General features: G+C 43.3%; 1 protein-coding gene and 1 long non-coding RNA gene across 6 annotated transcripts in view; both read right to left on the bottom strand.

Moving 5' to 3' along the window:
- LOC105480758 (CECR2 histone acetyl-lysine reader) overlaps positions 1 to 25,833 on the bottom strand; it is a 202,062-nt gene that overhangs the window by 104,058 nt on the left and 72,171 nt on the right. The window lies entirely within an intron of this gene.
- Positions 10,100 to 20,884, bottom strand: LOC105480756 (uncharacterized). Its single transcript, XR_011613865.1, has 2 exons — positions 19,918 to 20,884; positions 10,100 to 15,610 (listed from the first exon to the last, which is right to left on the bottom strand). It is a non-coding gene; the product is annotated as an uncharacterized lncRNA (long non-coding RNA).

Raw genomic sequence — 25,833 nt, 5'->3', positions numbered from 1 at the left:
GGGCGGATCACCTGAGGTCAGGAGTTAGTGACCAACCTGGCCAACGTGGTGAAACCCCGTCTCTACTAAAAATACAAAAATTAGCTAGGCATGGTGGCACGCACCTGTAATCCCAGCTACTCTGGAGGCTGAGGCAGGAGAATTGCTTGAACCCAGGAGACAGAAGTTGTAGTGAACCAAGATCTTGCCACTGTCCTCCAGCCTGGGTGACAGAGCAAAACTCTGTCTCAGAAAATTAAATCTAAATTTTTTCCAAAGAAGAAACCTCAGAGAAGACTTCCAAGTTGCAAGTGTACACAGAGAGGTGTCATAGGTGAGGGGCTATCAAAGACACCAAACTGCCTTCTGGGCTGGAAGAGGAAGTTATAAAAATAAAGAAGGCCAGGTATGGTTACACGAATACGTAGTCCCAACTACTCAGAAAGCTGGAGAAAGGAAGAGGAAAAGAAATAAATCAGTGGAGTAGAATAAATACCCTGAGAAACACCTGCACAGCACACACTAAGCTGCTACTGGTATAAACACATGTGGCCCTTCATAAACCCAGCTTATAAAGTTACATGCTCAGCTCAAGGAGTTAAAAGGGTAAGAGGCTTCTGAAGAATTTGTTTCAAGACAATTGCTTTAGGTTGCATATTTGAAAAACCCATGTGAAAAGCCAGGTTTCCGGTGTTGAAGACTTTCAAAGAGTGAAGGATGCACAACAGACTTCCATCACAAAGAAGTTGAGGAGTTTGCAAAGTGGCTCTAAAGAAGCAACTATAATAATTTTGGCATGTGGCTTTTGCTGTTCTCTTTTTCTATTTCTCTGTATTTGTGGTAGAATGAAATTGCATCTTTGGGCAGGTGTTGTGGCTCACACCTGTAATCCCAACACTTTGAGAGGGCCAGGCGTGGGGGAATCTCTTGAACTCAGGAGTTCAAGACCAGCCTGGGCAATGTGGTGAAACGCTTGTCTCTACAAAAAAAAAAAAAACACACACACACACACACACACAAAATTAGCCAGGCATTGTGGCGCTCAACTGCAGTCCCAGCTACTCTGGTGGCTGAGACGGGAGGATCACCTGAACCCAGGAAGTTGCAGGGGCAGTGAGCTGTGGTCACGCCACTATGCTCTACCCTGGGACTCAGGGCTGGGACGCAGGGCTGGGCAGGGCAAAGGAAACAAGGAAGAAAGAAAGAAATTGCATTTTTGTTATGGATCTTTTTTCTAAAATACAAGCCCTAGAATGACCCCGGAGGTCTTTAGGCCCTGAGTAGATCACTCTGCAGGTTCTTACTGTAACTGAAATATACAACAGACAACTAAAATCAATCCTTTGGAATCTAGGCTTCCTTGGTCAGTCCTTGAAATACTTTTGTGTAACTCAGTAATCAGAAGGGATAGAAGTGCTTAGGGTATGCCGGGCGCGGTGGCTCAAGCCTGTAATCCCAGCACTTTGGGAGGCCGAGACGGGCGGATCACAAGGTCAGGAGATCGAGACCATCCTGGCTAACACGGTGAAACCCCGTCTCTACTAAAAAATACAAAAAACTAGCCGGGCGAGGTGGCGGGCGCCTGTGGTCCCAGCTACTTGGGAGGCTGAGGCAGGAGAATGGCGTGTACCCGGGAGGCGGAGCTTGCAGTGAGCTGAGATCTGGCCACTGCACTCCAGCCTGGGCGACAGAGCCAGACTCAGTCTCAAAAAAAAAAAAAAAAAAAAAAAGTGCTTAGGGTAAGAAGGGATGATTTGCTTTTACTTTTCCCAAGTATAAGTTGCTTTCTTCTCAAACTGATGTAGACAGTAATTCATAATGACTCAGTCACTATTATTTACGTGTGCGAACTTCACAATTTTTAAAGCTTCTAAAGTGAGATTTTTTTTTGCTGCTTTTAAAGGTATTTAAAACTAAGTACCTAGACTGAGGTTAGACATATAGAGTAATGCAAACAATGAACTCAAGAAACTTGCTCCTTCATAAAAAAAAAAAGTCAGCAAAGTACCATCTTTTTAAATCAGTGCTTTCCAAGAATACTTGGTAATAACAACTCTGAAGCTTTAATTCTTCCTTGCATGATCCATGTGTACCTAAGTGTTTTCTGTTAGGTTTTACTATTCACTCTGTTTTTAAAAAATAACACTTTTTACTTTGAAATAATTATAGATTTATTATATAAAAACTGTATAGGGAAATCCCATGTGATCTTCACCCACATTTCCCCAGTGATGTAACTATAATGTTAAAAATTAAAAAATTGACATTGGCACTATTTTACCCACTGTATTAAAATTTCACCAGTGCTAAATGCACTCACATGTGTGTCTTATGTGGGTCTATGCTTTTTTTTTTCTTCTTTGAGACGCTGTCTCGCTCTGTGGCTCAGGTTGTAGTGCAGTGGTGCGATCTTGGCTCACTGCAACCTCCGCCTCCTAGGTTCAAGCAATTCTCTGCCTCAGCCACTCGAGTAGCTGGGATTACGGGCACCCACACCACACCTGGCTAATTTTTGTATTTTTTAGTAGAGATGGGTTTCACCATCTTGGACAGACTGGTTTGGAACTCCTGACCTTGTGATCCACCTGCCTTGGCCTCCCAAAGTGCTGGGATTACAGGTGTGAGCCACCACGCCTAGCCAATTGTACACAGTTTTATCGTATGTATTGAGTTATGCAGCCACCACCACAATTAAGATGTAGAACAGTCGCATCACCACAGGGCTCGCTTGTGTTATTCCTGTTAGCTATGTCCACTCTCCTCTCGCCTTATCTCTTTGTCTAGCCCTTTCTGAACTAATAGGGTCTGAACTAATAGGAATCTAGCACTGATTTTAAAATATAGTATTTTGCTGACTTTTTTTTTTTATGAAGGAGCAAGTTTCTTGAGTTCACTGTTTGCATTACTCTATGTGTCTACCCTAAGTCTGGGTACTTCATTTTAAAACACCTTTAAAAGGAACAAAAAAAATCTCACTTCAGGAGCTTTAAAAATTGTGAAGTTAGCACTAATCTGTTCTCTGTCTCTATAATGTTATTATTTCAGTGATGTTGTATGTAAATGGAATAATATCATATATAAGCTTTCTTTCACTTAGCATAATTTCCTTGAGATCTATCCGAGTTGCTGCACGAATCAATACTTCATCTCCTTTTACTGCTGAGGAGTCGTCTATGGAATGGCCGCACCATCTTTTTGTTAACCATTCACTAGCTGAAGGACATCTGGGATTTTGCAGCCTGAGAGCTACAGCAAATAAAATCGCTACGTATATTCATCTACAGGGTTTTCCCCCTGGCATGAAGGTCCCAAAAGTGCACCTGCTGGGAAATATGGTAAATGGATGTTTATACTTAACAAATGTTTACTGAGCACTCATGTGCAAGGCAACCATCTACGTGTTGGGTTATACACTGAACAAAATGCAGAGAACTCCCTGCCCTTGGGGAGCTTATGCCTCAGTGAAGAGTTCCTGACAGAAATAGGCTAGAGCTCAAAAAATTTTACAAAATGATAGAATTTTATTAACGAAAGGCATTAGGAATGAATTGCCAAAATATCACACACAAGAAAACAGAACTGAGCTAGATTCCAAGACCCTATTAGTTCAGAAAGGGCTAGACAAAGACAGCAAGATAAAACTAGTAAATATAGGTCAGGCGCAGTGGCTCACACCTGTAATCCCAAAACTTTCGGAGGCTGAGGCAGGTGGATCACCTGAGGTCAGGAATTCGTGACCAGCCTGACCACCATGGAGAAACCCTGTTTCTACTAAAAATACAAAATTAGCTGGGGTGTGGTGGCACACGCCTGTAATCCCAGCTACTCAGGAGGTTGAGACAGGAGAATCACTTGAACCCGGGAGGCTGAGGTTGTGGTGAGCTGAGATAGCGCCATTGCACTCCAGCCTGGGCAACAAGAGTGAGAAACCCTGTCTCAAACAAACAAACAAACAAACAAACTAGTAAATATAAATTCCAATTAAATAACCTGACCAGATAGGGAGCAAATGGGATTAACGAGGATTAGAAACATAAACATGTACTACATGAAACGCTACCCTTATTTTAAAGGTGTTAAAACATTTTTGCTTATCTTTCTTTTTTATATGGAAGAGTGCCACGTGTGAGGCCCCAGATGCGGAAGAGTAAAAATGTATCTACAACACAATATTTTTGTTACCTGTTTATTCTAAGACATGAATTTATTTCAGTCCATCTCCATATTGTGATGCTGTAATAAATGAAAGCATTTTTACCCCAAGGCCAAGATATAACAAGCTGGTTGTCTTTATATAAAAACAGTGAGGGCTCGAGGAAGGTTGTTACTCTCTTTTTTAAAAGGGATGTTTCTGAAAATTTCCTGAGGAAACCAGGAATTTCTCAATTATATTTTTTGATGCACAATATCTACCATATTTTCTGAAACCATAAAAAAAAATTTATAGTTTTAATTGTGGAATAAACAGTTACTACTGTGACCTACTTGAAGGCCTTTTTGCAGATAAAAATGTAAATTGTTTCAAATTATAAATGACAAAATATTAGGGCACTGAAAAATAGATCACTTTGAGAAAAACAAAATTGATTCCAACAATTATTTAATGCTCTATATTGCCTTTTCACCTCTTAGAAGAATGGCTGTGAGGAATTTGCAAAATAAGAGGAACCAAGATGGCCAGAAAATACAGCATATTGTAACATATAATGAAAGTGTGATTTAAAAGTATGATGTTGGGATTAAATAAAATGGAAGAGAATGGAAAATCCAAAAGCAAACTCAACTATACATAACATTTTAGAAGATAGTATTTTGATCAATGGTACAACAGTAGACTATTCAGTATGCTGCAATAATAATAATAATACTTGGTTAAACATTGAGGGGCGAGGTTTTGATTTTACCATGCATCACGGGGATTAAATAGTTAAATATTTAAAATACAACCGTGAAAACTAGAAGCAAGTGTGGGTGTCACAACCCACGTGATTTTGGATCTGCTGATCCCTCCTCAGTTGAGTCCTGATATGAGATCACAGCCTCAGCTAATACCTTCACTGCAGCTGAGCCACAGAAAGTGTGAGGCCATAAACCTATGCTGCTTGGGGCCGGGCGCCGTGGCTCACACCTGTAATCCCAGGCGGATCAGCTGAGGTCAGAAGTTCAAGACCAGCCTGACTAACATGGTGAAACCCTGTCTCTACTAAAAATACAAAAATTAGGCGGGTGTGCTGGTGCGCACCTGTAGTTTCCTGAAGGGAAAGCGAGGCAGGAGAATCGCTCGAACCCAGGAGGTGGAGGATGCAGTGAACCGAGATCGCGCCACTGCACTCCTGCATGGGCAACAGAGCAGACTCCATCTTAAAAAAAAAAAAAAAAAAAGTGCTGTTTTAAGCTGCCAAGTTGCATATACCATACACATCAATTGATACCTAATACAGGCCATATGCAAGAAAGACATTATAATGATGGACCATGAGCTATAAAGTGGGTCAGGAGAGTAGAGAGGAGAAAAGATGAAGGATCAATGTGTGTAAATCCTGGGAAGATGAAGACTGCCAGAGACAAGGTTCTAGGAGTGTGCTATGTAAAAAGTAGAGGTTCTTCAAAGACTTTCCTCCCCGTCTAATTAGGAGGAATAAATAGTAACTTCTCTTAGAAGCAAAATTTATTCAAAGACCTGTGCTAACATTCTTAAATATCTGCTAGCCGTAATAAGTAAATCAATGTACTTTTATGTTTTTAGCTCCCACAATTTAGCCTAATTATTTGCCCTGGCATACTTATACTGGTCCAAGCAAGCATTAGGTCACAGCTTGTACCTCTTCCTTATTTGAAGGTGCTTTTTTACCTTTCTTAGCATTCCACAAGTTACTTCGTCCTTCGTTTTCCTCTGCCCTTGTCTCTTTTTAAAAGTTCTAACTTGCTAGCCAATCGGGACAAATACAGAATATGAGGTCCTGCTCCAGCCAATGGAAACCAGACACAGCAGTAGAGTGGACATGTCAGGTTATAAATGACCCTGTCTCCTGTGTTCAGTGTACTCTCATGGCAAAACTGCTGGCGAGTGTACCCTTTCTGCAGAAAGTATAAAAATGGCCTTGCTGAGGAGATTAAATTTATGTTCAAGTGCTATTTCATTATGGCACTGGGCAACAAGCATTTCAAACAGCTGGAAATGGTCAGAGTGGTATGCTTTTAGAACTTTGTAGAATTTGCAGTTTGTAAGTAACAAGGCTTAGGCTTCTTTTCTTTGTGTCACTTCCATAAGATACTAATATGGGCCGGGCGCAGTGGCTCAAGCCTGTAATCTCAGCACTTTGGGAGGCCGAGACGGGCGGATCACGAGGTCAGGAGATCGAGACCATCCTGGCTAACACGGTGAAACCCCGTCTCTAGCAAAAAATACAAAAAACTAGCCGGGCGAGGTGGCAGGCGCCTGTAGTCCCAGCTACTCGGGAGGCTGAGGCAGGAGAATGGCGTAAACCCAGGAGGCGGAGCTTGCAGTGAGCTGAGATCCGGCCACTGCACTCCAGCCTGGGTGACAGAGCGAGACTCTGTCTCAAAACATAAATAAATAAATAAATACTAATATGTATTTGTACAGGCTCATCAAGGGCAACAGACCTGTTTTCTCCCTGCTGACTCAGGCCTGCCCAGCTGCAGGTGTTTTGTTTTTTTTTTTGGTTTTGTTTTTTTTTTTTTTGAGACCGAGTCGCCCAGCCTGTCGCTCAGGCTGGAGTACAGTGGTGAGATCTGGGCTCACTGCAAGCTTTGCCTCCCAGGTTCACACCATTCTCCTGCCTCAGCCTTAGGAGTAGCTGGGACTACAGATGCCCGCCACCACATCCGGCTAATTTTTTGGTATTTTTTGGTAGAGACAGGGTTTCACCGTGTTAGCCAGGATGATCTTGATCTCCTGATCTCATGATGTGTCCATCTCGGCCTCCCATGGTGCTGGGATTACAGGCATGAACCACCGCGCCCGGCCAGCTGCAGTTTTTTGTGACAGGGTCTCATCTGTCATCCAGGCTGGGGTGCAGTGGTGAGATCATGGCTCACTGCAGTCTCAAAATCCTGGACCCAAGAAATCCTCCCACTTCAGCCTCCTGAGTAGCTGGGACTACAGGCGCGGGCCACCATACCTGGCTAATATTAACTAATTTGTATTGAGCTCTTACGTGCTAGACACTGTGCTAAACTCTTTACATTCATTGGTCCATTTTGCAAATAAGGTAAAAAAAGACAGAGGTGCACTTCTGAGTGCACAGTGCTGGTAAGTGGAAAGGCAGCACTTGGACAAGCTGACACCTGGGACCTAAGTAAGCATTCTTTTTTTTTTTTTTTTTTTTTTTTGAGACGGAGTCTCACTCTGTCGCCCAGGCTGGAGTGCAGTGGCCGGATCTCAGCTCACTGCAAGCTCCGCCTCCGGGGTTTACGCCATTCTCCTGCCTCAGCCTCCCGAGTAGCTGGGACTACAGGCACCCGCCACCTCGCCCGGATAGTTTTTTGTATTTTTTTAGTAGAGACGGGGTTTCACCGTGTTAGCCAGGATGGTCTCGATCTCCTGACCTCGTGATCCGCCCGTCTTGGCCTCCCAAAGTGCTGGGATTACAGGCTTGAGCCACCGCGCCCGGCCTAAGTAAGCGATTCTTAACACAAACCCTTTATGACCCCAGATTGAGAAGACCAGACACAACTCTTACATGACCTTCACTCATTTAAAATGTTCAGGAATGTGAAATTTCACACAAAACTTATCAAAGTATAAAATTCCTATCAAGAAAAAGTTTCTAAAACCAAAATATAATTCTTGTGCCAGTCATGTTGGTATCATTAATGGGAAGGAGAATTTAGGGTTGATGGATCCTTTTTATATACAGTAATAAAATATTCTGGATGAAAACTAGATCATCCTGTAGTGGCCAAATTTTAAGGAAACGGACACCCTCATAAATGGTATAAACCCTAAGGGAAGTTGACAACACTTATTAATTTTTCAAATGCACATACTACTCTAAATATATTCATACTATTTTTTTTTTTTTTTTTGAGACAGAGTTTCACTCTTGCTGCCCAGGCTGGAGTGCAATAGCGCGATCTCGGCTCACCACAACCTCAGCCTTCCAGGTTCAAGCAATTCTCCTGCCTCAGCTTCCCGAGTAGCTGGGATTACAGGCATGTGCCGCCATGCCCGGCTAATTTTTGTATTTTTAGTAGAGACGGGGTTTCTCCACATTTGTCAGGCTGGTCTTAAACTCCCGACCTCAGGTGATCCACCGGCCTTGGCTCCCAGAGTTCTGGGATTACAGGCGTAAGCCATCACGACCGGCCCATACATATTTTTTTAGCCTGCATGAAAAGACCTAAATATACAGCCACAGGTAAAATTATGGTATATTCATACAATGTACCGCAATGCAGTCATGAGGTGTGAGGGGAAAGATTCCTATATTTGAATAAATATCCGATAAACATTTGCCTGTCTATGATGTTTCATAAATGAGAAAGTCAGTGAGACGGTGGTCAATGACATGGTGGTCAATGAGAAACGCTCCTGCTTCCACAGGGCTTACTGCTAATGAGGAACACAGACATTTAAAAACCCAGTTTTTAAAAAGTGAGCAAAGTGTGATGAGTGACCTCTTCCTTTCTTTCTCCCTAGTGATCTCACCTCTCTTCAGCGCTTGAAGAACCAGCTATACTCTGAAGGCTCCAAACTTACCCTCCCAGCTTAGAACTCTAGACTCCATATATGCAGCTTCCTACTCAATAACCAATGCCTACTAAAAATATAAAACTTACTGTTTCCAAAACCCAAATACAGATACTACTCACTCCACAAGTATTCCTCCCTTAGTCTTCCCCATCTCGGTCTATGGTACCTGCACCTCCATTCTTTCAGCTGCTCAGCTCAAAAGCTTTGGTATCACCTTAACTCTTCTCTCTCATGCCATATCCCCAGTCCAGCAAATCCACCTTCAAGAGATTGATTTTCATTACCTCTACTTCAACTACGGCATTTTTTCCCCTATTCTCCTTCTTATACCTGATGGTCTATTCTCTCCACACAAACCAGAGGGATCCTTTGAAAAGACTGCCACTACTCAGAATACAATTCAGCCTGGAGTGGCAGCTCGCAGCTCACACCTGTAATCCCAGTACTTTGGGAGGCCAAGGCGGGTGGATCACTTAAGGCCAGGAGCTTGAGACCAGCTCTGGCCAACATGGTGAAACCCTGTCTCTACTAAAAATACAAAAATTAGTCTGGCATGTGGCTCACACCCGTAATCCCAACTATTCCGGAGGCTGAGGCAGGAGAATCACTTGAACCCAGGAGGCAGAGGTTGCAGTGAGCAGAGATTGTGCAACTGCACTCCAGCCTGGGTGAAAGAGTCAGACTGTGTCTCAAAAATAATTAATTAATTAAAATTCAAACTTCTATCATAGCTTGTAAGGTCCTAAGTGATCTGATGTCCCAAAACTTAGGGTACTAATTCCTACTATTTCCCTTGACTGACATCAGGCCCACTAAACTCCCTGTCAGTCCACTACCAGGCCTCAAGTCCTTCACGTTTGTTTCATCAAGCTAAAACTGCCATTATTTTGAGACAGCTGCATGATTTACTCTTCTTCTTTGAACTAAAAGATAGGTATGAAATGCCATGGTGTTCATATACACCAAGGGCAGGAACTCTGGCTCACTGCTCTATCCCTAATGGATTTTAATGCAAATCATCTGGGTAATTTGAGTGTAACTGGCGAAGGATGCTTTGCTGCGATGATATTTAATTTGAGACCTTCAGGATGTGAAGCAGCCAGCCATACACTGGAAGGAACTTTCCAGGTAAAGGAAATCACCTTTGAAAAGCCCTGGGCTCTGGTGCTCCGAGGAACGGAAGAGTCCTGTGAGGCTGGAGTGGAGCAAGCCCTATGGAACTGAGAAAAGAAAAGAACTCTTATCTAAGGAATGTGAGTCCTTCTAAATTTTCAGGCCGAGAGAGACACTAAAATGAGATTGCAATCTCGTCCTAGCTCCCCCTTGAGCTATGCAATCATCTCGAAACTGCTTGCCATAGCCACAAGTAGGTATTCATATAAATTAACCTAATAATGCTACCTTCACCACACAATGTACAACCAATCTCGAATCAGTTATTTTTGTAAAGCCAAAGAGAATTCCTGACAAACCACTTTGTATCAGTCCCACTCCCGGTCTCCCTTTCCGCCTTTGAAAATCTACCCGTAATGGCTGCCAATTGAAATGCAGATTCAGGGTAACTTGAGTCTATGCTCCCAGGCTGCAATCCTCAAGCCTGGCCCACAGGAACTCTCTACTTAAATTAATTTTGCCTAAGCTTCTTCCTTTCAGGTAGATGAAGCTGGCCGGGGGCAAATCACAGAGATAGATGTGTAAACCATGGCACCAAGTCTGTCCTCTTTGACACGGAGTGGGAACGCTTATAAGCAGGTGAGGCTCTGACATGACTATTACTCTAGCTGCTGGTCGTGCATGGAATAGAAGGGGCAACGAAAAGCAGAGCGACCAGTAAGAAGAGAACTGCAATAATCCAGATATGAGATGAGGATGGTCTGGACTAGAATGGTAGCAGGGATGAGATTCAAGATCTGTGCTGACAGCAAAACCAAGTGGTAAGGAGCAAGGTGAAAGAAAAGCAGAGAGCTAGGAAGATTAAAGTTTCTGTGTGGGCAAAATTTCAGTTGAAGGATGCCATTTATGATAACGGATAAAACTGGATTAGAGGTTGGGGAAACCAAACTGATGGAGTAACGTACTATTACTAAATAGAAGGAAATACATCCATACACATAATGGTTGTATATGCACAGATTATTTGTGGAAAGACAGGTTAACCAGGAGATCTTTTCATTGCATAGGTTTTATACTGTTTCAATGTTTTAAGTGCAGTGGCTCACGCCTGTAATCCCAGCACTTTGTGAGGCCGAGGTGGGCGGATCATGAGGTCAGAAGTTTGAGACCAGCCTGGCCAATATAGCAAAAGCCTGTCTCTACTAAAAATACAAAAATTAGCCGGGCGTGGTGGCACGCGTCTGTAGCCCCAGCTACTCAGGAAGCTGAGGCAGGAGAATTGCTTGAACATGGGAGGTGGAGGTTGCAGTGAGCCAATATTGTGCCACTGCACTCCAGCCTGGGCAACAGAGCGAGACTCCATCTAAAACAGCAATAACAAAAAGTTAATGTATCACTTTTTCCCATTAAAATCCAATTTTAAATAATAACAAATTACTTTTCCTCAAATGAATCTAAACTATTTCCACATATATTTAAAACTTAAGACTATTCAAATTCCCTGTGAGAAAAGGAGAGGAAATTCAGAAGGCTAAAAGGGCAAGTTCAACCACTCCTACTTGCTAGTTACTGTTCTCATTCCTTAAAGCCAGAAGAATCTGTTTATTACCAAACTCCTGCGTTTGGGGGTACCATCAGTTTACTCATTCCTTTAGCTGGCATGCTGCCGTGCTGCCTGGACAAGATCCTTGTCCTCAAGGAACCACACCTGATAAGAATGTGGTTACATGCATGAAAGGAAGTATCACTCAGGGCCCTGTGGGCCTACAATGGAGTGACTGACATTTCAGGGGCAGAAACTTATCAGACCACTGTAAGTGTCCAGACACTGAAGTATAGAACAGGTCAAAAATGTTAAGAAATAAGAATTGGTTGGGCCGGACGTGGTGGTTCACGCCTGTAATCCCAGCACTTTGGGAGGCCGAGGCGGGTGGATCACTAGGTCAGGTGACTGAGACCATCCTGGCTAACACGGTGAAACCGCGTCTCCACTAAAAATACAAAAAAATTAGCTGGGCGTGGTCGCGGGCGCCTGTGGTCCCAGCTACTTGGGAGGCTGAGGCAGGAGAATGGCGTAAACCCGGGAGGCAGAGCTTGAAGTGAGCCAAGATCGCGCCACTGCACTCCAGCCTGGGCGACAGAGCGAGACTCCGTCTCAAAAAAAAAAAAAAAAAAACAAGAAACAAGAATTGGTTACCAGGCTGGGCGCGGTGGCTCAAGCCTGTAATCCCAGCACTTTGGGAGGCCGAGATGTGCGAATCACGAGGTCAGGAGATCGAGACCATCCTGGCTAACCCGGTGAAACCCCGTCTCTACTAAAAAAAAATACAAAAAACTATCCGGGCGTGGTGGCGGGCGCCTGTAGTCCCAGCTACTGGGGAGGCTGAGGCAGGAGAATGGCGTAAACCCGGGAGGCGGAGCTTGCAGTGAGCTGAGATCCGGTCACTGCACTCCAGCCTGGGCGACAGAGCAACACTCCATCTCAAAAAAAAAAAAAAAGAATTGGTTACCAATTAGATGTGTGGAACTGAAAAAAATGGGCCAACTCCTGAGACTCTGTCTTAGTTAGGTGAATAGTGGTGCCAACTACCAAGACAGTGGAGCCAGGTGGAACAGCTGGTGTGGGGGTCTGGATTTCCCCTAAGTGTCCAAGAAACAAACAGACAAACAGGTGAAGGCATCCAGTAAGAAGTGTAAAGCACGGGGGACAGAGTTGGTATTCAAGCCAGGGTCCTCTGCTGCATTTTCAGAGGTTTTACCACTCTGGGGTGAAAAAAGAACATTATCATTTAAATGGGGGATAAAAGAGGTGGGAGGTGGTGGCTCACGCCTGTAATTCCAGCACTTTGGGAGGCAGAGGCAGGCAGATCCCTTGAGGTCAGGAGTTCAAGACCAGCCTGGCCAACATGGTGAAACGCCATGTCTACTAAAAATACAAAAATTAGCCGGGCATGGTAGTTGCCGCCTGTAATCCCAGCTACTCAGGAGGCTGAGGCAGAAGAATCACTTGAATCCAGGAGGGAGAGGGTGCAGTGAGTCAGACCGTGCCCCTGAACCCCAGCCTGGGTGACAGAGCGAGACTCCATCTCCAAAAAAAAAAAAAAAAAAAAAGGAATCTGAAAAGGAGAAAGAAGAACAGAAGAAGGACTGATAGCATTAGGTGGAGAGCACCTGGGAATCCAGGATCCACTATTACATTTAAGTGCTACAGAGTTCAAGATGAAAGCTGACTGATTTGGCAATAAGGAATCAACAGAAAAAGACAGCAGACTTAAGCTGGACAAAGGAAAACAGCAGCGGATGGGGCCAGAGGATCCCAAGCAGATCTATTTAGATCCCAAAGTGCAAATACATCGCTGATAATATGGGCTGTCTCTTATGGAAAACCTACCGTGTATAAAGCAGTGACTTAGATGTAAACAATTTCACTAATCCTCAGCAATACTATGAGATAAATGCAAAAATGGGAATTCATCAGGAAAAACCAAAGGTCACATAACAAATGGAGGTAACTATTGCTATTTGATGTCGAAGTTACCTTCCATTACGTTACTTCTTTCCATGCATCATATGCGATAAATTATATTAATTATGTTTACAAAAACCTAACTTAATGATAAAAGAACCATAACACAACAAAGTTGAAACTAGACTATTTACTCTGCCCTGATTGTTCTTACTAGCCCACCTGTTTCATTTGCTAAAAGTAGCATATCCAACCAGTTTTTAGTCATGGACGTCTAGTACACACATCTCACATCTTGGTCATTTGAGCTAATTACATGTGGTAAAAGTATAGTGATTACTATCTGACATGAAAAGGAAATTTAACTAAAATACAGACGTTACTTGCAGTCTCTATTCATCTCCCAGTATCTAAACATTGATTTGTATTTTCCCCAGAAAACTATTTAAAAATAGTGTAAATCCATTCCTTAAATTAAAACTCTCTAAAATATTATGTTACCCAACATTATCTCAAAGTATTAAGATGGAAATTGCTCTAATGGACCTGTACCTGTTCTCTATTTGCACTGCCCAACACAGCAGCCACCAGCCACATGGCCACTTAAAAACAAAAACAAAACAAAACAAAAAAACACTTAAAATGTGGCTACCATGGCTAGAGAACTAATCTTTACATTTTATTTAAAGTAAGGTAAACTGGCCGGGGGCGGTGGCTCACGTCTCTAATCCCAGCACTTTGGGGTGGATCACAAGGTCAGAGATGGAGATCATCCTGGCTAACACGGTGAAACCCCGTCTCTACTAAAAAAAAAAAAAAAAGTTAAAAAACTAGCCGGGCGTGGTGGCGGGCGCCTGTAGTCGCAGCTCCTCAGAGGGCTGCAGTAGAAGAAAGGCAGTGAACCCGGGAGGCACAGCTTGCAGTGAGCCGAGATTGTGCCACTGCACTCCAGGCTGGGCGACAGAGCGAGACTCCGTCTCAAAAAAATAAATAATAAATAAAAATAAATAAATAAAGTAAGGTAAACTTACCTAGCAGCCAGTGGCTAATACACTGCACAACACAGCTCTGAACAATGGTTCTCAATCCTGGCTGCACACTAAAACTGCCACGGAGAACTTTTTAGATCCTAATGAGTAAACTAAGCTCCGCCCCCCCACACCGCTTTTTTCTTTTTTAAGTCTCTGGGGATAAGACTCAGGCATGATATGTGATTTTATTTTATTATTCGTATGTGATTTTATTAATTACTATTTATGAATGAATGAATGACAGGGTCTTGTCTTCCTCTGTTGCCCAGGCTAGAGTGCAGTGGTACTACAAACGCACCAATCAGTGCTCTGTAAAAACGCACCAATCAGTGCTCTGTGTTTAGCTAAGTGATTGTAAAGGCACCAATCAGCACTCTGTAAAATGGACCAATCAGCAGAACACGGGCAGGGCCAAATAAGGGAATAAAAGCCGGCCACCGCAGCCAGCAGCAGCAACCCACTCAGGTCCCCTTCCAGGCTGTGGAAGTTTTGTTCTTTCGCTCTTCACACAATAAATCTTGCTGCTTTGGGTCTGCACCACGTTCGTTCTTTTTTTTTTTTTTTTTTTGAAATGGAGTCTCGCTCTATCACCCCGGCTGGAGTGCAGTGGCAGGATCTCGGCTCACTGCAAGCTCCACTTCCCGGGTTCATGCCACTCTCCTACCTCAGCCTCCTGAGTAGCTGGGACTACAGGTGCCTGCCACCACACCTGGCTAATTTTTTGTATTTTCAGTAGAGACGGGGCTTCACCGTGTTAGCCAGGATGGTCTCTTGATCCCCTGACCTCGCGATCCGCCCGCCTCGGCCTCCCAAAGTGCTGGGATTACAGGCATGACCACCGCGCCCGGTGGGTCCGCACCACCTTTAAGAGCTGTAACACTCACCGTGAAGGTCCATGGCTTCATTCTCGAAGTCAGTGAAACCAAGAACCCACCGGAACGAACCAACTCCGGACATGGTACAATCATAGCTAATCATAGCTTCCAGGCTCGTTCAATCCTCCTGCCCCAGCCTCCTTAACAGCTGGGACTACAGGCATGTGCCACAACACCCGACTTTGGATTTTTAAGTGTAGCTAAAATAAAACAACTACTGCTCCAGAACAGTGCTTTTCAGTGTGCACAGAAACCACCTGCTGAGTTTTTTTTAATGGCTATTTTGATTCATCTAGGTCTGGAGTGAGGTATCTCTAACAAGCTCCTAGGTGATGCTGACACCATTGATGCAGGAACTGTGCAGTTCGCTCTCCACATCCACAGCGTCCATGTCAGCAGATTCAATCAACCATGAACAGAAAACATTCTGGAATAAAACAATACAAATAAAAAATCACACGGTGTAACAACTATGTATATAGCATTTGCACTGTGTAATCTAGAGATGGTTTAAAGTATACAGCAGTGGCCAGGTGCGGGGTCCCAGCACTTTGGGAGGCTGCAGCAAGAGGATTACTTGAGGTCAGGAATTCGAGACCAGCCTGGCCAACATGGCAAAACTCTGTCTCTACTAAAAATACAAAAATTAGCCAGGCATGGTGGCGCCCGCCTGTAGTCCCAGCTACTCAGGAGGCTGAGACAGGAGAATTGCCTAAACCCAGGAGGCAGAGGTTGCAGGGAGCCAAGACTGCACCACTGTACTCCAGCCTGGAAGACAGGGTGAGACTCTCCCTCAAATAATAATAATAATAATAATAATAATAAGAGCAGGATGTGCATAGGTTATATGTAAATACTATACCATTTTATATAAAGGAATTGAGCATCCACGAATTTTCGTATCCACAGGGGTCCTGAAATCAATCCCCCATGGAAACCTAGAGATGACTGCACTTTGAACAGCAAGGGTCTTGAACCAATTACACTGCTATGGCATCCAATTCATTAGTTCATTTACTATTTTCTAGAGGCAAGGTCTTGCTCTGTCACCTAGACTGGTCTCCTGGCCCCAAGCAATCCTCTGACCTCAGCCTCCCAAAGTGCTGAGGTTACAGGCAATAAGCCACCATACCTGGCTGCATCAAATTCTTCTCAAGGAAATGAAAACCTATAGATTAACATCTATAGGGTCATAACCTAAGGGCCATGAAGTATAATGCTTCCCTTACATATGACAATTAGACTTACAACTTAATATGAGGTATATGAATAGCCTAACAAATCCAAATTGTTAATATGTATTATAGTATTCAAAAGCATTTAAGGATACAAAAGTAGTAAAATAAAGAGGAAAATAAAATTTTAGCTGTTTGAGAAGTCAAAGATCAAATCAGTTCTTCAAAGAGAAATTAGCACACATTCTTTTTCATAGTAAGGATACTTGTTTTTTGTGTGTGTGGAATATTCTTTTTAGTGTAGCTATCAGATTATTATCTGTATCACCTTCCTAGAAAAATACTGGTACTGGCTGGGCACGGTGGCTCACGCCTGTAATCCCAGCACTTTGGGAGGCCGAGGCGGGCGGATCACAAGGTCAGGAGATCGAGACCATCCTGGCTAACATGGTAAAACTCCATCTCTACTAAAAAAAAAAAAATACAAAAAATTAGCCGGGCGTTGTGGCGGGCGCCTGTAGTACCAGCTACTCAAGAGGCTGAGGCAGGAGAATGGTGTGAACCTGGGAGGCGGAGCTTGCAGTGAACCGAGATCGCGCCACTGCACTCCAGCCTGGGCTCTGAAAGAGATACTCCGTTGAAAGAAAAAGAAAAAGAAAAAAGGAAAAAGAAAGAAAAAGAAAGAGAAAAGAGAGGAAAGAAAGGAAAGGAAAGGAAAGGAAAGGAAAGGAAAGGGAAGGAAGGAAGGAAGGAAGGGAGGGAGGGAAGGAGGGAGGGAGGGAGGGAGAGAGAGAGAGGAAGGAAGGAAGGAAGGAAGGAAGGAAGGAAGGAAGGAAGGAAGGAAGGAAGGAAGGAAGGAAAGGAAAGGAAAGGAAGGAAAGGAAGGAAAGGAAGGAAAGGAAGGAAAGGAAGGAAAGGAAGGAAAGGAAGGAAAGGAAGGAAAGGAAGGAAAGGAAGGAAAGGAAGGAAAGGAAGGAAAGGAAGGAAAGGAAGGAAAGGAAGGAAGAGACAAGAAAAGAACTGCTACTGTCCTGATGTAATTAACACAGTAAACTCAAGGGTGATCCTACTGAAAGCTTTCACTAACCCTTTGATTTTCTGTAGAAGAAAAAGACTTCTGTTTAAGCCTTAGCTTGCTCTGACTAGTTCTTTCAGGATTAGTTCTAGGAAGGGTTCAGTTTGGTGTGAACAGGATACTACTGCAATTTCTCATTTTGTATGACTTCTCCATGAGAAATCTTGATGGTGGTAGTTCAAGGTTTTTGTTTGTTTGTTTGTTTTTTAGGTGGAGTCTCACTTTGTCGCCCAGGCTACAGTGTAGCGGCATGATCTCACTGCAACCTCCTCCCGAGTTTAAGCAATTCTCTGCCTCAGTCTTCTGAGCAACTGGGACTACAGGCATGCACTGCCATGCCGGCTAATATTTTGTATTTTTAGTAGAGATGGGGTTTTGCGATGTTGGCCAGGCTGGTCTCGAACTCCTGACCTCAACTGATCCGCCCGCCTTGGTCTCCCAAAGCGCTGGGATTACAAGCATGAGCCACTGCACCTGGCCAAGGCTATTTTTAAGTACTCCTTACCAGCCGGACAACCTAAAAGAGTTGCTTATTCATGTGTCACCTGGTGCTTCAGATGCCAGCTGAGGAATTAACACGATCTGCATTAGCCAGCAAACGCTTCACTGTCTGCAATCAACTTTGCAAGTATACTGTGAAAAGAAACCACCAGGGCCTGACAGAGAGGCTGACGACTGAACTGTACTAAGCTCCAGGGGAGACCACAGACCGACTAACCAGAGGCCGGGTGCACTGCCAGTCCTACCAGCGAAGCGTGTATGTGTGCCTGCACATGCAAATACCTGGGGGGAAGGGTGAAGCCTATAGAGTTTAATTAATGTTTTAGTGGAACAAAAAAGAAGGTGAACTATCTAAACAACCTTGCCTTTAGTCATCTCATTCTGCTTGTTTACAGTATGGCTACATTACTTTTGTTCTCTTCTGTCCTACATTTCAAAATGTTTTCCTAGTTTGAATCTCTGTGCCTCTATTAACTTTTATGTCTCTCCTCAGCTTGTCAGGCCGATCTTAAGAGTTGACATCCTCAATGCCTCCCGGAATCTGGTAAGTAACCTAAAAAGATAAAGTAGGCTAAACCAGGAAGGAGATCAGGAGGAGTGGGGAGTCTAAAGACAACAGTGCACGGAACAGGCGATGTGAAGGTGCGGGGTGCTGCTGCAGAGAAAGGCCCATCCTCGCTGCCTACCTCAAAGAACTTTGGCTGCTAAGCCGGAGTCAAAGGACCTGCCAAAAAGTCTCTTTAAGCAGTAACTTTTTTTTCCTCTCTTCTTCTGGGTCAGAATTAGAGATGAGTAAACTCCTGGGACTGAATATGATCTTGTCTCCTCCCTGTTGGTGCCTTTCCACCATCTGCCCTTGGCTCCCAGACAGTCTCTAAGACTCCTGTTGCTTACAGGGATTCTGTCCTCTTTTTCTTTCTGAATATTCTAAGATTAATTCCACATATAATAAAACTATGTAAAATATTACTACAATTACTAACAAGTTACAGCCAAACAGAAATTTAATAGAGAAATCGCCCAGAGCAACATACTAACTGTTAAAATTAAAAACGGGAAATTTACCTTAAAGCACATCAGCTCTAACTGGATGCCCAACATTCTACCTGCCTTGCTTTCCTGGGCATTACGGATTCAAGGATTTGTAGAATGGCTGGTGAGAGGTTTCGTTTGTTTTTCAAGAAAACAAGCTAGAGGGCAGGAAGAGATGCTCAGAAGCAAACAGTACAAAGGAACACACCAGGACATACCAGTGGCAGACTGGACAGCAAGTAAATGAAGCCCGATGAAAGAATAGAAAAAGGTGGTATTCCAATAGAAGAAAGGGTTTTCTTCCAAGACAAAGTTTAAAAAAATAAAACAAATGCAAATACAAACTGCCATTAACAACCTAGGACTGATTCAGACATGAAGCAAAAATGTGAATGATTCTACGGAAGCCTGTGGATTATTACTATTATCATCTAGTGATCGGCCAGGCACCGTGGCTCACTATGGAAGCCTGTGAATTACTAATACCTTCTAGTAACTGACCAGGCACGGTGGCTCACACCTGTAATCCCAGCACTTTGGGAGGCCGAGGCGGGTGGATCACAAGGTCAGGAGTTCAAGACCAGCCTGGCCAAGATGGTGAAACTCCATCTCTACTAAAAATACAAGAATTAGCCAGGCAGTGGTGGCAGTGCCTGTAATCCCAGCTACTCAGGAGTCTGAGGCAGAGAACTGCTTGAACCCGGGAGCTGGAGGTTGCAGTGAGCCGAGATTGCACCATTGAACTCCAGCCTGGGTGACAGAGATTCCGTCTCAAAAAAAAAAATAAAACAAACAAACAAACAAAAAAACCCAGTGGTGTGATCAAAGCTCACAGCAGCCTTGAACTCCTGGGCTCAAGTGATCCTCCTGCCTCAGCCTCCCTAGTACAAGATGTGCACCAACTACACCCAACTAACATATATACATTATTTGTAGAAATGGGGGTCTCACTATGTTACTCAGGCTGCTCCAGAACTCTTCACCTCAGGCTATCCTCCCCCACCTCGGCCTCCTGAAGTTCTGGGGTTACAGGAGTGAGCCGCCGCGCCTGGCCTCATCTGCACTTTTAACAAGCTTCCCTCACCATGGATTCCCAAGAGCTCCAAAGTGAATATTATGAAAGGGACCAAATTCTGATTTTCACACGGAACTTTTCTACTGTGACATGCTCTTGTTTTGGGGTTCTTTTTCTAACTGTCTTTCTCTCCTTGCAGCTTCTTCTGAATTCAAAATAGCTAAAGCTGTTAATAATGTAAATAGCTTCCCAACTTTGTGTAATTTCAAAAAGATAAGAGTTTGATTCTAAGAAGATGGTCAATGAAAATGAAGTCAACAGGACTGCCACCCCCTTCCTGCAGAGAAATATGTTCAGAACATCTGAATCCTCTCCTTGTGAGAGACACAAATTGTAAGACAGAGTATGGTGTGTGGTATCACCTCCCTATGGAACTTTATTTTATACTTTAACATGTTCCATGAAATTCTTACCACAAGTTGAGTTATACATCTTAATCACATTTCTGTAAAGTTATGTTTCATAAAGGACTTAAGTCAAACAATTATTTATCATCTTTCTTAATCTTGTTTCCATGTAAAATTCTTCAAACCAGAAATAATCTATTAAGACTAGAAAAACAACCTATTCATAGCCCCAGGACTGAGACATCTAGATAACTTATTGTCCTTTGGCAATATCCTCAAAAAAGAAGAACATTCACTCATTCAAAAAACAGGGGGTGGGGTCCACAGAGTAAGACACAGGGAAACCATTTAACCTCTAGTCAATCTCCCCCAGCTACTTTTTAAAAGAAAGCTTTCATCACGTTAGAATAAATGATGCATTATTCTATACAAATCATGGTGAGTGGTTTAAAATTGCCATACAATACAAATATTATCTGCTAAACTAAAATTTAAAGGCTCTGTGTTGGCCGGGCGCGGTGGCTCAAGCCTGTAATCCCAGCACTTTGGGAGGCCGAGACGGGCGGATCACGAGGTCAGGAGATCGAGACCATCCTGGCGAACACGGTGAAACCCCGTCTCTACTAAAAAAAGTACAAAAAACTAGCCGGGCGAGGTGGCAGGCGCCTGTAGTCCCAGCTACTCGGGAGGCTGAGGCAGGAGAATGGTGTAAACCCGGGAGGCGGAGCTTGCAGTGAGCTGAGATCCGGCCACTGCGCTCCAGCCCCGGCGACAGAGCGAGACTCCGTCTCAAAAAAAAAAAAAAAAAAAAAAAAAAAAAAAAAAAAAGGCTCTGTGTTAAGATTATCAGCCTAGTACAGTATTATCACACTTTTGCCTTCCATCATATTCCTCCTGTATCTGGCGCAGGAAAGATCTATCTAGGGCCATCCCAGATTCCCAACAACAGCCAGTACTTGCTCCCTCAACACACATCATTTTAATGTGTTAATAGGCCGGGCGCAGTAGCTCACGCCTGTAATCCCCGCGCTTTGAGAGGCCGGGGCAGGTGGATCACCTGAGGTGAGGAGTTCAAGACCAGCCTGGCCAACACGGCGAAACCCCGCCTCTACTAAAAACACAAAAATTAGCCGGGCGTGGTGGCGCACACCTGTAATCCCAACTAGTCTGGAGGCTGAGGCAGGAGGATCACTTGAACCCAGGAGGTGGAGGCTGTGGGTAAGCCGAGATCACTTTGGTGCACTTCACCCCGGACAGAGCGAGATTCCATCACCCTCCTCCACCCCCCTCAAAAAAAGTGTTAATAAGACCTGACAGTCAGCTGTCAGCTGAATACCCATGACATTAGAAATATGATCATCAACAGATACAAGCCACTATACTTTTTTGAACATTTGGTTACTAAAAAAAAGTCCCAGAAAACAGGGGATGTCTGTAATGATTATATAATTGTCATGTTGAGAACGGAGCAGAGGGGGAGGGACGAGAGGGTGGTAGTCAAATTTCTGTTTCTAATAAGTCTGTTCAGAGACTTGAAATTGTTTTTCTTGTTTTCTTACATCTCTTTGCTATATAATGCTATATAACCTTCCCCCTCATTTCTTCAAGTCAGATATCAGATCAATAATCAATAGAGAAGTCCCAGCTTCACTTCAAGAGACAGGGATTAGACAGTTAAATTTTAATAGGTATTACCAGATTGTTTTTCAAAAAGGCTGCATCAGTCTAACTTTTTGTTAGTAACGTATAAGAGGATTCCTTTTCCTTTCCAAGCACAGAGATTACTTAATGATTTTTGCCAGTCAGATCTTTTCAGTTTTTTTTTTTTTTTTTTGTCATTAAGATTATTCTTTTTTGTCATTAAGATTATTCTTTTTCATATCCTTTGCCCATTGTTCCACTGGGCTGTTTGTCTATTATAATATTAACTCTCTGTCACCTGCTTTGCAAATACTTTTTTGTTAAATCTGTTGCATGTCCGTGTGTTTTTACGCCTTAGAGCAGGAGGTTAGTAAGCTATGGTCTACCACCTGTTAGTATAAATAAAGCTTTACTGAAACACAGCCTTGCCCGTTCATTTTTGTAGTAAATTCAGTAACTACAACAGAAATTATCTGGCACTCAAAGCCTAAAATATTTAATATCTGACCCTTTACAGAAAAAATTTGCCAATACTAGCTATATGGAACATCCAAAAAAACCCAAAACAAAACAAAAAAAAAGGCGGGGGAGTCTTTCTTATCCCATAGAATCCATGTTCCAAAAGGATTTTTATGTGTTTTATTCACTGCTAGAAAAATACCTAGCAAGTAGTACACATTAATTTTCAGAATTAATGCAAGGTCTTCTTGCTTTTATATAGATATACTTTTAAAAAAATAATGTGTAGAGATGAGGTCTCACTGTTGCCCAGGCTGGTCTCCAAGTCCTGGCCTCAAGTGATCCTTCCCCAAAGTGCGGGGATCCCGTGCATGAGCCACCACATTCAGCCAAACAGTATTCATATAAGAAAAAAAGAAAACAACTTTTTTCTTAGCAATTACAATTTATTAAGTTTCATTGTGAAAAATTAGTAAGAAATAACACACTGAAGTTTTTCAGCTGGAAATCATCCCAATAATGAGGGCATACCTTATGACAGGGTTGTTCAATCTTTTGGCTTCCCTGGCCCACACTGGAAGAAGAATTGTCTTGGGCCACACATAAACTACGCCAACACTAATGATACCTGATGAGTTTTTTTAAAAATTTTGCAAAAAAATAAAAATAAATCTCATAATGTTTTAAGAAAGTTTACGAATTTGTGTTGGCCTCATTCAAAGCCATCCTAGGCTGCAGGCCGCCTGCGGGTGGGTGGGTTGGACAAGCTTGCCTTAAGGGAAAACATTCTGGGCTCATTCTGATGTTAAATTAAGTTGTTTTAAGAGACTCCATATACAGGAACCAAATCATGGCACTAAGGACAATTTACTCTCATTATAAACTACCTGTCAGTCGACAAGTCTCATCGAAGTGATTAAATATTTTCAACCGAAAATGTGATGAGAAGGGAAAACATTTTCCCCACTAAACTCAATACTACACAACTTTAGGTTCTGGGCTCAGCTTTGAGCCCTGTTCAGGTTGAAAGGGACTCGTTTTAGAAATGTTCTGTTTGTAACGCATGTCATCTGGGGCATTTTTGTTGTTACTGTGCTTCCAAGCACAACTTTAGAGTGTACTATATTACTGCACGTTATATTCAGCTTGCTAAAGAAATGCATTTTTAAAACCCCAAATATCATGTACAATTCTTTCAACTTTTCTGTTTATTTGAAAGTTTTCATAATAAAATATTGGGAGAAATAGTCCTAGATCACAGAAAAAAATTTTCATTAACATTAAAGTCTCATTTCTATTACTCCACAAAAGAAATACTGTCTTTTAAACTATGAAGTTACAGTAAGTAACATCCATCTTTCAAATTCATGGTCAACATTGGTTAACATTCACACTATACATCCTTGAAGTCGAAGGAAATTTTTCCTTTTATCTTTGTACAGACACTGGAAAACCTGCATCACTCCTACTGAGAAGCAGTGATACTCACCTTGCATTTTAAAGTCTGACAAACTTTTAAAATCTTTTTCTAAATCCCTATACTATTTAGAAATTTCTATAGACAGTGAACAGTGTGACACCTTGATAAGTCAAAGCATATCTAAAAAGAAGTCATAAAAAAGCAGGAACTCCTACTTACAAAATATGTCTACGGTAATATATTATTAAAAATCTATTTCAGGTCCTCGGTGATGGTATGGATGGGGAGGTACATAATGAAAAAGAAATATATGATCAAAAACATGTCGAGGAAGTGTATGTATGTGAGTTCCAATAAGCTGGAATTTAAATAGGAAGGTTGAAGTCACAGCAAGTAGATGAAAGGCGGCCCCTTTAACATTTGCTCCTGGAGTCCGGCAACTCTCAGCAGTTGGCTGGAGACTAAGCTGGCCGATCCCGTGGAGCTTCAACAAAGGGACGAAACAAACTGAGTCCCCAGGGCCCCCCTCCCGACAACGCGTGAAACAACTTGATAAATGATTGCTCTGTCAGGGGATGAGGAGATGGAGACGTCTGGGAGCAGAGGGGGAATGTATCTAATTTAGGAGGCCAAGGGGGAAGGGGAAGACAGGGAAGGCAGAACAGCAGACAGGGGCAAGACCATCTAATCGCGCAAACACTCAGCAGAGAACTAGAAACCAACACCAGACAATCCAACCGCGTCTCCGGAGAGCTGCAGTCATTAGACTGCAACAAGAGACTCGGCAGAGACCAGTTCTCCCCAAGTCACCAGGATTTTAAAAGGAAAGTTTTCACCTTCCACAACCCATTCTCCAGCCTCAAGTCCAAGCTTCAGAAAGTGCTGCTCTCATACTACTTCGTTCATTTGGGGGTGACATGAAATACAAAATCCTTTCCCCCACCCCCAGCTCCTGCGTAAAGATTGCTGATTCAGGCCTGAAAGCCAGAGGCCCAAGAGCCCAGGGCTTAGCTCACTTAAGGAAACATTAATTACCCTGAAACAAAAATAGGAGTTCACATCTGGGGCTCAACACTTCCCTTCTCCTCCACCCCCTTCTCTAGAGTGTGAGCACCCACTATTTATACAGCCTCTTCCTGACGGAGGGCTCATACTGGTCCCGCAGGACTTCCCTGCCTCGGGAAGACTCACTGGTGACAAACTCAGCATTGCACAGGCATTTCAGAAGTAGGCACCGCTCAACTTGAGAAGAAGGTGGTCAGAACCAGAAGTGGTACAAAAGCAGCTTCCCAAAGAGTGGCCGGTTAATTCATAAGGGATGCTCTGGCAGCTTAGGCATCTGATCAAAGACCATTACGGAAGTTTACAAGTCAAACGTGGAACCAGCAACCGGAGTCTTTCTTGCGTCACTGCAGTTTATTTATGAACTAGACACAGCTAATGTTGCAGCTGTTAACAGAAGTACTGTGTTGGATTATTGTGCACAGAACCTTATTTAAATGTTGAATTAAGCCTGGGCTGTAGTTGGCATAATTTAAGCTAACAGCAAATGGTGTATCAAGAAACTCAAGGCTGGGCGCGGTGGCTCACGCCTGTAATCCCAGCACTTTGCGAGGCCGAGGCAGGCGGATCACGAGATCAGGAGATGAAGACCATCCTGGCTAACACGGTGAAACCTCATCTCTACTAAAAATATAAAAAATTAACCGAGTGCAGTGGCACACATCTGTAGTCCCAGCTACCCAGGAGGCTGAGGCAGGAGAATCTCTTGAACTCAGGAGGCTGCAGTGAGCTGAGATGGTGCCACTGTGCTCCCGCCTGGGTGACAGAGGGAGAAAGAAAGGAAAAAAGGAAGGAAGGAAGGAAGGAAGGAAGGAAGGAAGGAAGGAAGGAAGGAAGGAAGGAAGGAAGGAAGGAAGGAAGGA

Source organism: Macaca nemestrina, chromosome 15 (assembly GCF_043159975.1).
Source record: "Macaca nemestrina isolate mMacNem1 chromosome 15, mMacNem.hap1, whole genome shotgun sequence".
Taxonomy (NCBI): Eukaryota; Metazoa; Chordata; class Mammalia; order Primates; family Cercopithecidae; genus Macaca; species Macaca nemestrina.
This window is presented reverse-complemented; position numbering and strand designations above follow the sequence as displayed.